The 13,896-nt window shown below is 45.5% G+C and overlaps 1 protein-coding gene across 2 annotated transcripts in view; it reads left to right on the plus strand.

Moving 5' to 3' along the window:
- LOC103091742 (transcription factor AP-2-alpha) overlaps positions 1-13,896 on the plus strand; it is a 78,905-nt gene that overhangs the window by 40,309 nt on the left and 24,700 nt on the right. The window lies entirely within an intron of this gene.

Consider the following 13,896-nt stretch of genomic DNA (forward strand, 5'->3'; position numbering starts at 1 on the left):
GTTAGTGTGTGTTAGTGTGTGTGTTAGTGTGTGTGCTAGTGTGTGTGTGCATTAGTGTGTGTTTGTGTGTGTGCTAGTGTGTTAGTGTGTGTTAGAGTGCGTTAGTGTGTGTGTTAGTGTGTGTTAGTGTGTGTGTTAGTGTGTGTGCTAGTGTGTGTGTGCATTAGTGTGTGTTTGTGTGTGTGCTAGTGTGTGTTAGTGTGTGTTAGAGTGTGTTAGTGTGTGTGTTAGTGTGTGTGTAGTGCGGTGTGGGGAGCGGTGGTGTAGCGCTTAGCGCGCTGCACTACGAACCTGGCTAACCGCGTTCGATTCCCGCTCACGGCCAGCACCGGTAACGATTATCTGAGCCGGTTATGGGCCTCCCCTAGGTCACCTCAGCCTCAAATGAGTATCTGGTGCGATGTGTAAACATCGCCGCTGGCCGGGTGTAGTGCTAGCCACCTACCTCCTCTATGTGCCGTGCCGGCCTTCAGAGGTGCTCGCTAACAGCACTTGCCCCAACAGTCTGTTCCAGGCTATACGGGTGATCTTTGTCTTTGTGTCCGTATTGCCAATTTTTTGTTGATCATGAGTCTTATGTTGTGTATATATATATGAAGAACGCGCGGTTTTGTCCATGCGATGATGTTAAAGTTTTGTTTGCGCTTAAGAGAGGGGAAGAGACGAGTCGCGCTTGAGGGAGCGATTTAGCGAATAACGTCCCGGTCACAACCGAGCAGAAGTCCCGGTTGACGCTGCTGATGAGACCCAACAAAGTCGATCGCTTCGCCCGCTTGACACAAATCGGCCGGGAAGGCCGATAAGAGATAGACACCGCGAGACGAGGCGTTTCGTTGTCATTCGGATATACAGGTAACGGAGTGTTACACTCATTTGTTCAATGCATCGTATTGCATTTTAATTATCGTATATTCCGCGGTGCATACAGCGTATTTGTCTATGCTTCGTAGCCAGAGGTATATTCAATTTTCGAGAGGCATGCCTGTACAGCACATGGGTCGGTATGTGAAGTCCGCACGGTCGTTTAGCGCGGCCTCTTAGTGACTAACTGCATATATATTCTTGTATATAAATGCGCCCATTGATTCTGTGAAGGGTGTTGAGATGCCGTCTGCATCTAGACCCCTACATATGAATCCACATTGCATTTGCATCGCATAGACTCCTCCAGGGAAGCATAGATTTACATGGGGACCTACGGTGAAACAGTCTCTCCGCTGTATGTAAAATACATGTACCCGCTGTGTTTGTTGTTGTTATGTACAGTGGTTTTGAAATTCGCCTTTGAACACAAGAAGGTTAAGATTGCTCTACATCGTATTTGCAGTGTAACTTAAAGCTGACGTGCACTTGTGAGCGCACACGCTAATGGTGCGTTCGTACACGAAGACACAGATCCCTCATACAACTTTAACGAGCTGTCGGGGCGTGTGCTGTTAACGAGCACCTATGAAAGACCGGTCCGGAACACGACCAGGCTGGTTGGCCATCCCCATGCCTGGCCGTCTTTGTCTCCCTCGTGGCGATGTTCCCACACACACACACACACGCGCGCGCGCACCGGACCAAGTTACTTATTTCAGGCTGAGTCGACCTAGCGGGGGCCCAGGACCCGGTTCAAACATTTCGCCACTGTTATTGATCGTGAGTGGGAATCGAACTGGAGGGCGTGCGTTCGTGGTGCAGTGCGCTAAGCGCTCGGCACTGCATCGGTACACGCACGCACACGCACCACATTCTATATATTCTTTTAATTCCTGCAGCCACGAAAGCTTTAAGTCAACATTCTATATAGTACACGAGATGTAGAAAATTATTTTAAAAAAATGTACGTGATATGTTTGGTCGATGAATGTTACCATAATTAAATACCTAATACACGTGCTATGTATTATGGTACACGTGCACGTGTATGTGCTCTGATAATGTAATGCGTAAGTTAATTTCAGCGTCTTCTGTAATTATTCATGTAATATATAATATTACATATTATATATGTAATATATAATGTAACCCCTAAATAATCTAACCCATAAGACACAAAAAATACGCGTGGGTTAAATGACACAAAACCTTGCTCTATAGGCCAAACGGCAGTAACCGCATTCCGTGTATACACGGTAATAATTTACGAAATAGCCCGTGGATCGCAATGTGACATTAAAGGCAAGACTGCATCAAGCGATGTGGAGCGGTGGCGCAGCGGTGAGGACACTGCGCGGTGAACCCTGGTTGATCCCGAGTTCGATTCCCATGCACGCCTCGAGCACTTTCGTGGCGAGTGATAACTAAGCTACTTTTTTTTTATTTGGGTAAGGCTCACTGAGCCATTAGCTCCTGTTCATAATCATGTGGTCTTAGTCTCAAATGAGTACCTGGCAGCGGTGTGTAAACATCGCCGCTCGGGAGACAAAGGCGGCCGGGCGTGGTGTTGACCACCCACCCCCTCGTGTGCCGTGCCGGCCTTCACAGGCTCTACTCGCTAACAGCACTTGCCCCAACAGTCTGTGAAGGCTCATCGGAGGATTTTTTGTCATCGGCTTTGTTATGCGCCACATATAAAGTATAGGCCTATGCGTTAACTTGGTTAATCAGTTTGATCATCATCACTATTCTCGGCCATCATTTATCCACTGCTGGATTGATCTCTACTCAGACCGTCAAAGTCCACCTGTTAAGTAAGAATGCAATGAGCAACAAATTCACTCTGGAGTAAAGTATTTGTCTGCCAAAATAGTGTGTGTATATGCATCGTGTGTGTATATGTGTAGGTATAGTGTTGTGTGTATATGTGTAGGTATAGTGTGTATATGTATAGCGTGTGTGTGTATATGCATTGTGTAGGTATAGTGTGTATATGTATAGCGTGTGTGTGTATATGCATCGTGTGTGTGTGTATATGTGTAGGTATAGTGTGTGTATATGTGTAGGTATAGTGTGTATATGTATAGCGTGTGTGTGTATATGTGTAGGTATAGTGTGTATATGTGTAGGTATAGTGTGTATATGTATAGCGTGTGTGTATATGTGTAGGTATAGTGTGTGTATATGTGTAGGTATAGTGTGTATATGTGTAGGTATAGTGTGTGTATGTGTAGGTATAGTGTTATATGTGTAGGTATAGTGTGTATATGTATAGCGTGTGTGTGTATATGTGTAGGTATAGTGTGTGTATATGTGTAGGCATAGTGTGTATATGTATAGCGTGTGTTTATATGTGTAGGTATAGTGTGTATATGTGTAGGTATAGTGTGTATATGTATAGCGTGTGTGTATATGTATAGTGGGGAGTGGTAGTGTCGCGATTCTCAACTACGGATAAGATAATTGACGATTATCTGACCCTTGCCTGGGTCTTCCATAGGTCGACTAAGCCTCAAATTACTACATACTGCGGTGTATAAACATCGCCACTGGGGAGACAAAGGCGGCCGGGCGTGGTGCTGCCAGCCTTCATAACAGCACTTGCACAAAGAGAGACTATGACAATGTGTCCATCACTAAATGAACTTGTAAAATTGAATGTATGCATTGTAATTATATGTACAGTGTATGTATATTAGGCATATGGTTGTATATGCGTAAATATGAACGGATTTGCGTTGTGGGTTTTTGTCATGTACTATGCATATACGTGGATTTTAGGACCGTGCTTTTGAATGAATGTGTGGAATATAATCTCCCCTAAAGCGATAACTTTTCTCGACAAACTTTTACCAACTCGTATACCCAACTGAATACGTAAAATTCAACTGCAATGCGCGTGTGTAATTTAAAACTCAGATAAACGACGACAACAACAAAAACAATTAACTCAGAATAAAATAGGGCCATTAACAACAACATCCTGTTTCCATTAACCATTACGCGTGGTGGAGCGGTGGCGCAGCGGTGAGCGCGCAACCGCGTCGAGACGAGTTCGATGCCCGTGGCTACGGCTGCCACGACTGGCGATCGACATTGACTACGGCTGCCACGACTGGCGATCGATACTTATTACCCGAAGCACAGTGCGTGAGCTGTGGTTCCACGTCGACTTTCGCGACCGATTACGGCGCGATAGGCAAGAGGACTCCGCTCACTCAGCAGGGCAGGGCACGGCCGATTCGCACATTTTATATTGATTCCAGTATTATCATTCTAATATGCGTTTTAACATACTCTAATTGCGTTTTTTGCTAATTGATCTATGCGCATGCATTTCAACACAAGGTGCGGTGGTGGTGGTGGTGGTGCCTTTGATCAGAGATACCGAATTAACATTCACGTGGTATACACAGTACCTACATTTGCTAACCACGGTACAGCTACAAGCAATAGAGAATAAAGTAACTGTCATTGTCGTTAGTGTTATCATCAGTCAACTATGGTTTAAACTAAAACTATATTTTTTTTATATTGTATCAGACAAGGCCCACTGAGCTATACAGCTCTTTCAGAAGCGACCTGGCTATCACAAATGATAGCAGGGTCGAAGTGGCTTATCACGTGGTCATTTAAAGCAGCCAAATGCCCTAAGCGCGCGATGTTGGTTCTCACTGTATGGAAGGACAAACCGGAGAACCCGGGGAGAAATCCACGCGACCGTAGGGAGACAGACACCGCAAACTACAAATACACAGCAGGCGTCAGGGTTGGGATCAAAACCCACGACCTCATGTATACCAAGCGAGGTAGTTAACATCTCCTAGCCACCGTGGCGCGCATGCTGGGTTCGCTGCTGGCTGGATGTCTCCTCCCCGCCGAGCCATCTCTCACGATCTCTCTCTCTCTCGATGCACCAATGACGAGCCACACAGCGGCGTGGTATCTGCACAGCGACTTCTTGATGATGGATAATATAATTATCCATATAATCCATCCGCACGTGGCAACTTAATTGCGGCTATTATTCACGGGACGTGGGTTTGCTTGCGTGCGCTAATACTCCTACGACTACACGCACACATCGTACCGGCGCTACACACGTGTACACGTAATTGATATGCACACTCGAGCAACGTATTAAGTATAACATAATGATACGGAATATTGGAATGCCAGATTATGGAATAGGAATTGCGTTCGAGATGTTGTCCGCCAGATGATGATGATGATGAATTTTTGGGCGATGAAGTTCAGTTCGTGACCGGAGGATCGTGCTGGGTGGAAGTTCAGCGGGATTGAAGAGGCAGGCCTTCATCCAGCAGTGGATAATTTCGCCATGGCTGATGTCACTCCACTGTTGGATGAGTGTTCCTCCGCGGCGCGGTTAGGGACGTGGCCTGGAGATTGATCGAACATTCTTAATCATAGTAGGCCGACTGTAATCGGTTCGTCGAGTTTACTGAATGCATACGAATTTAAATTTATAATGTTAAACAAGAAAACCTTGCGTCGTGATGGTCGTTGACACAGTTCAAATGACGTTTCGAGCAGTGATCCTCATTCAGTTGTGCTAGTTTAGCTCGTTAAATGTTTAATTTGAATACTGCTGTTGTTGTTGTTGTAGAAGTATATTTACCAAATGTTTATATATATTTGCCGTGTGTGTGTGAAAACATATATAACACATCTGCAAAAACAACTAATCAAGCATATACTGGATACCGGGAGAATGTGAACTGTTAATTATACTGAAGTTGTGGAAGGGTGGCAAGGATGAGATATACGTACATACATATCTGGAAATATCCATTAAAATACATCTATTGGGGATAATATTTGTCGTGAAAGCCTACGTGTTAAAATTATCTATATACATGTCGAAATTGGGTACTCCACACTTAAAGAAAAAATATCTATCTATCTATCAAGCAGGTAATTTGCCTCCCGTGCAATGCGACACTGAATTGAAAAGGATGTGCGTAAAGACTGCTATCCAAACACACAAATATCGCCCGCATCCCCCCGTGTAGCCTTGAACAGACTGTTGGAACAAGTTCTGTTAGCTAGCACACGAAACGAGAGGGTGGTTTGGTCGGAACCACGCCCGGCTGCCTTTGTCACTCCAATGCTGATGTTTACTACGCAGCGCACAGGATACAAATGCAAGGCTGAGTCGACCTAGGGGAGGCTCAAGACCGGTTCAGATAATCGTCACTGGTGTTGGCCGTGAGCTGGAATCGAACTCGGGTCGCCGGGTTCATAGCTTAGCGCGCTAGCAGCTACACTACCGCTCACCACACATAGACAACACAAAGACAAAGATCCCCCGTATTAACCTTACCAGACTGTTGGGGCAAGTGCTGTTAGCGAGCACCTATGAAGGTCGGAACGGCACACGAGGAGCTGGGTGGCCAGCACCACGTCCCACCGCCTTTGTCTCCCCAGTGGCGATGTTTACACACCGCACCAGGTACTCATTTGAGGCTGAGTCGACCTAGGGGATGCCCAGGACCGGTTTAGATAATCGCCAGCAGTGTTGGCCGTGAGCGAGAATCGAACTCGGGTCGCCGGGTACGTAGCGCAACGCGCTAACCGCTCCACTACCGCTCCCCACTACAGACACGCAGACACACACAAGACAAAGACACACACACACACACGCAGAGACACACACACACACGCAGAGACACACACACAGCCACAGGAATGTCGCAATCCACTGGTGCGCCGCAGCGCGCTGAGCAGCGCACGAGGTCGCGCTCCAAACTAGTGGCACGGGGCGACTCCATCGCATTCTGTTAGACAAACGGCAACGCTCTCTTACCTCGGGCATCGCTCATGCGCTCTCATGGCCGCTGTCACCCTGTGTCTAAGTATATTATCCCTCACCTCTCTGTGTGTCTCTCTCTCTGTATGTCTCTCTGTGTCTCCCTGTACTTCTCGCTGTTTTTTCTTTACCTCCCTGCATATGTGATCTCTCTGTCTCTCTATCTCTTTCTTAACCTTTCTGTCTGTTTCTCTCTCTGCCTCTCTGTCTCCGTGTCTCTCTGTCTTCCTCTCTCTCCGCCTCGATGTCTGCTTGTACTATGATGTCGCTGGCTCCATGGTCTCGTGTCCCCGTCTGTCACCCACGGCAATTGGCATTGGATACATTGTAGTTCCCTCCAAATCGCCTCCTTGTCCGAAGTTCCAGTAACCTTTTTTTGAAGAATCTAGAAACGTATTAACTATCAGCTACATCTCTACCACATTTTTATTCGTGATGTTTGTTGCTGGTCGCTTGGCGTTGTTTTAGGGCCTACGGGTTTCGTGTTCATCAATCGCGATGATTAGTTGAGTCGTATAAATCGAGTCTGAGATGAGGGCACGGAGCAGCTCGGACGCATAAGGCGTCGCTGCGTCTCGTGCATCTCGAGGTGGTTACTCAACACCACCACCACCAATACCACCACCAAAAACAACCCCACCAACAACACCAACAAAATCACCACCAACAACACCGACAACACCAAAGGCAAAGATCCCCCATATAGCCTTTAATATACTTTTGAGGCAAGTGCTGTTAGTGAGCAGCCTATAAAGGCCGACACGGCACACGAGGGGGTGTGGGGCCATAACTGCGCCCTACCGCCTTTGTCTCCCCAGTGGCGATGTCTAGTACACACCACCACACCAGGTACTCATTTGACGGCGAGTCGCCCCAGGGGAGGCCCAGAACCGGTGTCAGATAATCGTCGCTGGGTGTTGGTGGGCGTGAACGGGAATCGAACTCTGGTCGCCGGGTTCGTAGCGCGGCGCTCTAACCGCTGACGCTAAGCGCTCACCCGAGACGCGCGTGTGTCTCTGTGGCGTGAGTGGTGACCCGGCCACACCACTCCCCCTCGTCGGTGTGCCGTTCCGGCCTGCATGAGGCGCTCACTAACAGCACTTGTCCCAGCAGTCTGTGTGGGCTACGCGGGGGCACATTTGTCTTGGTGTTTGTAGCGGTTATCCACATTGGGCGCCGCGTTGGTGAGATGTTAACTACCTCGCCCGGTATGCAGGAGGTCGTGGTGTTCCATCCCGATTGTATATTTGGAGTTTGCGTGTCTCTCTTTCCCCGTGGTCGCGTGGATTCTTCTCTGGGTCCTCCTGCTTTCCCCTCCGCATTTACAATAAACGTCCACGCGTTTAGAATGTTTGGCTGCGATAAGTGTCCACGTGACAAGCCACTTCTTTGAGCGATCACTTGTCGCCAGGTCACTCTGAAAAGACCAATGCAGCTCAGTGGGCCTTTAATGGTAAACATGTTTTTGTTTAGTTTAGTTTAAGATGACGATCCAAGTTCCCTGTATGGCCACGATTAACACTCTGTGGTGATTATACTATACGTGCATGCGAACCGGTCCCCAGGCCTCCCTTAGGTCTACTCGGCCTTAAACATCAAAAGAGTACTCGACATTTTGATTTAAAGCTTTCGTGACTGCAGTAATTCATATTCTTAGCTCTTTCGGTAAAGTCACGTTGAAGGGAAACAATAAAATAATAATATATATAAAACAATACAAATTTCTCACGACGTTTCGACCATAACGCAAACGGTCATCATCAGGTGTGAAAAACCAACGGCAAGAAACATTTTTTTCACACCTGATGATGACCGTTTGCGTTATGGTCGAAACGTCGTGAGAATTTTTTATTGTTTTATATGTATTTTATTATTTTATTGTTTCCCTTTAACGTGACTTTACCGAAAGAGCTAAAAATATGAGTACTGGACACTTTTCGATTTAAAGCTTTCATGACTGCAGGGATTCATCTTCTTGGTTCTTTCGGTAAAGTCACGTAGAAGGGAAATAAAATAATAAAAATAAAACATAATTTTATTATGTTTTATTTATTTTATTATGTTTTATTTTTATTATTTTATTTCCATTCTACGTGACTTTACCGAAAGAACCAAGAAGATGAGTACTGGACACATTGATAGGCCGGTAGTTAGATTGGTAGTTCGATTGATAGAGCGATAGTTGGACTGTTGGATAGATTGACATTTAGATTGGTAGTTAATTTGATACATTGATTAATTGTTAGATCGGTAGTTAGAGAGATACATTGCAAACTAGACTGACAGTTATATTAATATGTTGATATTGACAGTTTTACTGCTAATTAGATTGATAGTCAGGCTGATAAATTGATAGTTAGACTGATATAATTAGTTTGATAGACTGATATATTGATAGCTAGACTGATCATTAGATTGATAGACTGATATATTGATAGTTAGACTGATCATTCGTTTGATAGTTAGATTAATAGATTGAAAGTCAGACTGTTAGTTCGGCATGGAACTTGTTTATGTTAATTGGGGTTTCACCAATACCCGCTCGACGTGTAAGCTAATCCGCGGAAGCTCAACTCAACTCGTTTTATTGAAAAGTCCATTACATATTCACAAGCGAGCACCCGCTGCGCAGATTTCTTTTTAAAAAAAAAGACCCTATCAGCGCAGACATCGGCGATACACAGACAAACAACGCGAGGCTATCGAACTCCAGGTAACCGGGAGGTGATGTCGACCGCCCCCTTTGATTTGCCTTCAAGCGTCACCCTCCACAAGAGGCGAATTGCCGAGTTCACCGATGGTGGGAGTCGTATATTGTTAGGAAGTGTGTCACGTCCAGCGAAACACCCCTGTTAACGACTAATCGCTTAACGACAGGCCTCTATAGAGCCCGATGTGTAGTGTATAGTAGTGTCATGCTTAGTGTAGTGTACAGTAGTGTAGTATATAGTATAGTAGTGTCGTGTATAGTGTAGTGTATAGTGCAGTGTATATAAGTATAGTGTAGTGTATAGTGTAGTGTATAGTGTAGTGTATAGTGTAGTGTATAGTGTAGTGTATAGTAGTGTAGTGTATAGTGTAGTGTATAGTGTATAGTAGTGTAGTGTATAGTAGTGTACAGTGTAGTGTAAAGTGTAGTGTATAGTAGTGTAGTGTATAGTGTAGTGTACAGTGTAGTGTATATAAGTATAGTGTAGTGTATAGTAGTGTAGTGTATAGTGTAGTGTATATAAGTATAGTGTAGTGTATAGTAGTGTAGTGTATAGTGTAGTGTATAGTGTAGTGTATAGTGTAGTGTATAGTAGTGTAGTGTTTAGTAGTGTAGTGTATAGTGTAGTGTATATAAGTATAGTGTAGTGTATAGTAGTGGAGTGTATAGTAGTGTAGTGTATAGTAGTGTAGTGTATAGTAGTGTAGTGTATAGTAGTGTAGTGTATAGTGTAGTGTATAGTAGTGTAGTGTATAGTGTAGTGTATAGTAGTGTAGTGTATAGTGTAGTGTATAGTGTAGTGTATATAAGTATAGTGTAGTGTATATAAGTCTAGTGTAGTGTATAGTAGTGTAATGTATAGTGTAGTGTATATAAGTATAGTGTAGTGTATAGTAGTGTAGTGTATAGTGTAGTGTATAGTAGTGTAGTGTATAGTGTAGTGTATAGTAGTGTAGTGTATAGTGTAGTGTATAGTAGTGTAATGTATAGTGTAGTGTATATAAGTATAGTGTAGTGTATAGTAGTGTAGTGTATAGTGTAGTGTATAGTAGTGTAATGTATAGTGTAGTGTATATAAGTATAGTGTAGTGTATAGTAGTGTATAGTAGTGTAGTGTATAGTGTAGTGTATAGTAGTGTAATGTATAGTGTAGTGTATATAAGTATAGTGTAGTGTATAGTAGTGTAGTGTATAGTGTAGTGTATAGTAGTGTAATGTATAGTGTAGTGTATATAAGTATAGTGTAGTGTATAGTAGTGTAGTGTATAGTGTAGTGTATAGTAGTGTAGTGTATAGTGTAGTGTATAGTAGTGCCTCCATAGAGCACAATTTGTTCGCTTACCGACCATTCCCCTGTTAACTACGGGCGATCTAGGTACAGTTAATATTAATTAATGCATTGATTCACCACGTTTCTTTTAATAGTATGTGTTTGTAATGTTGTTCGTATCTTTACGTTTAAATATAATAAAGTACGTTATTTTGGACGACAAGCTGATAACTTCCGATGCTATCGGAACGAATTATGCCTTTGAAGGCGTATTTTCTATACTCGCTTAACGACCAAATCACTGAACGGCCGGTTTCGTGGAAACCAATGACGCCGTTAAGAAGAGGAGTTCTCCTGTACAACGTAGAGTCATGTGCGACTATCGGCTGAGCCTGCCTCGCGAGTGAAAACGATCAGCTTTTCTGCGTTTTTTTTGGGGGGGGGGGGGGAATCACGCTTCAGAAAATGAACCTCGTGGCGGAACCCCGGGGTTCACCCATAAGCCCTCGGCTCTCGCGTGAACTGCGTTGCGACGTCATTTTATGTCTGTCGAAGACGAACGGCGCGGCGATCTGTGCTTCTCGACGAGCTCTACACGACGCGCTAATCAAAGTTTCTAAGTTTTGTTTCTTCTGCGCATTCGTCCTCGTCGCTGCGCTTGGCCGACACGGCAACAGAGCGATCCGCGCCAGGCGAGTCGAAGCCGTCCATGTGCGCGGTTGGACGGAGTCGCCAGAAATGAGTGAAATAATTAATTATGATTTAGACTTCCGTTTATTCGGGACCCCCGGGGGTCCCGCCACGAGGTCCCAATGTTAACTTTCTAACTGTCACGCACTCACGAACGATTGGCGTGTATACAGGAGTATGTCAGACTATTTATGTACGCTGGTGGAATCCGATGAGCTATGAAGCTCTTTTTCCACAGATGTTCAGTAGGGGCTGGTCAGAACGTTACAACAACAGGCAGTGCAAGAACACGACACGAGTGCAAAGTAAAGGTAAGGTAGGGAAATCACTCAACAATGTGTACAACTAAAACTAAACTAATGTTTTATCTCAGCAGGTAAAGCCCACCGAGCTATTATTAGCTTCTTTTTCAGAAGCCACCTGGCCCCAAATGATAGCTGAACGAAGTGGCTTATCATGTGAAAATGTATAGCAGCAAACTAATCTAAATAATATAGACGCGTAAGTGTTTCTCTAAGTGTTTGCACACTCGCATGTGATAAAAAACTCATTTCGTTTATTTTTACGTGTGCTATGAAGAAGGGTCGTGACTCACAACGTCCCTTTGAAGTCCACGCGGTGTTGTTATTGATCACGGAACGTGCTGAGTTTGATGTTTGTTGGCGGTGTTGACTCTGCTCGTGCACAGCAGCCAACGCAGCGGCATCGCCAACATAATTTGCTTCATGTCGCGAAAGTGCTATCACAATATTGCATCCACGCTCGCATTAGCACATACTGCAATTTAAAGCAAAGCACTTTTACGCGATCCTGATCACCACGCGCGATCTACCGCTCGATGAACGGCCTGCGGCAGTCGTCCCCCACGTGGCGCGTTGCCATCCTCCGGCTCATATTCCGTCACCAGTCTCGTCCATCGCCACAACCGTCGTCGTGGTCGTCATCCCGTCTAGCCGTGATGCGTCCACCCACGGCCGTTCATAGGGGGGTAAGGGGAGGGGGAAGGGGGTGCGGGACCCGGGGCAACTCAAGAACCGTGTGGGTACCCCCGACGCCTTCAAACTAAACCGGAACTATTACACCTGACACCGGCACGTCGAAGCGCGGGCCCCCCCGCCCCCAAAGCGCGGGGCCTGGTGCGATCGCCCTGATTCGGCCCGTACCCTAAGGACGGCTCCAACCATCCAACCCAAAACCCAGGCACACCGATGATGAGTCGAAGCGCAGCACTTCAATTCGAGCGACTCAAATCGCCGTCACCGTTAGCCGCAGTGTGCTGCGTTTCACAGACAGGAATCGTCTGCTACGGTGGCTTTACCCGTTTCGTCAAGTCGATTTTATTCGTGTTGTTTACTCACGCGTGGCACAAACCTCGATTGAAAACTCATTTCTTGAGGACTGCTTTTTTGTGTTTAGTTTGTTGTCCTTCCCCTCTCCCCCGCACCTCCGATCAACGCGGTTGGCTACGTACGGCGCGAAAGAAGTTCAACACACGCACGTGAATACTTTACCAATATGAGCAAAACAGATAACATCAAATCCTACAGCTATACATCATCACATTCTCAAATGATTGTAAATTATATTTGTGAAGCGTCGACGCCGGCAGGGACACCGTGGACTTTGCGGCGATCGCTCTGTGTCTGACAACAACACAACCACCAACAACAACATCATCATTAACAACAACATTCGCCACTAAGTGGCGGTGACGTCACCACGGCGCTTGCGCCAGACTAGGTGCACTCCGAGGCCGGAGTGTCGAAGGCTCGCCGAGACGGACGACACTTGCGCATGTTGTTAAACTCTGAAGCAGACGGCTAGTCGTAGTAGTTAACGAAAATAAATAGATAAAGATGAGGTGGTGGGGTGGGGTGATTAAATACACCCGCACGCAGTATTGACCGGGGCTGCCTCGGGGTTTCGAACCGCGCACCTCTCCCAACGTCGTTGACGCCCACGCGTTCCTTCGTTCGTTCACAGTTCGCTCCAATTAGCGGCGCCACGATGCCAATCAACGCCGCCGCTCTCTCGCAGGCCCTCGCTGCTCTTTGTTTGGGCATTCCGTTGAATCGCGCGGTGACCCGCTTATATCGTCGTCGTCGTTATCGTTATAATCAATCGGCCATGAATTTCGATTTAAAGCTTTCGTGACTGCAAGGATTCATCTTCTTTGGTTCTTTCGGTAAAGTCACGTAGAATGAGAATAAAATAATAAATTGATAAAATAAAATAACAACGTCGTGAAATTTTTATTGTGTTATTTTATTTTATCAATTTATTATTTTATTCTCATTCTACGTGACTTTACCGAAAGAACCAAAGAAGATCAATCGGCCATGGTCAATCCACTGCTGGATGAAGACCCCACCCTAAGCCACTCCCGCTGCCAGCACCTGCCCACGAATTGATTCCATTTCATCGCTCTATCTCTCACGGCGTGCACAAACCTGTCTGACGCGTTCCATTATAATCATCATCATTATTATTACTACTGCCGTTATTTGTTTACTGCCACTCTAGACCATTGGC

The sequence above is a fragment of the Petromyzon marinus genome, chromosome 23, assembly GCF_048934315.1.
Source record: "Petromyzon marinus isolate PM22_M1 ecotype Great Lakes invasive population chromosome 23, UKy_Petmar_22M1.pri1.0, whole genome shotgun sequence".
In the NCBI taxonomy this organism is placed as follows: domain Eukaryota; kingdom Metazoa; phylum Chordata; class Hyperoartia; order Petromyzontiformes; family Petromyzontidae; genus Petromyzon; species Petromyzon marinus.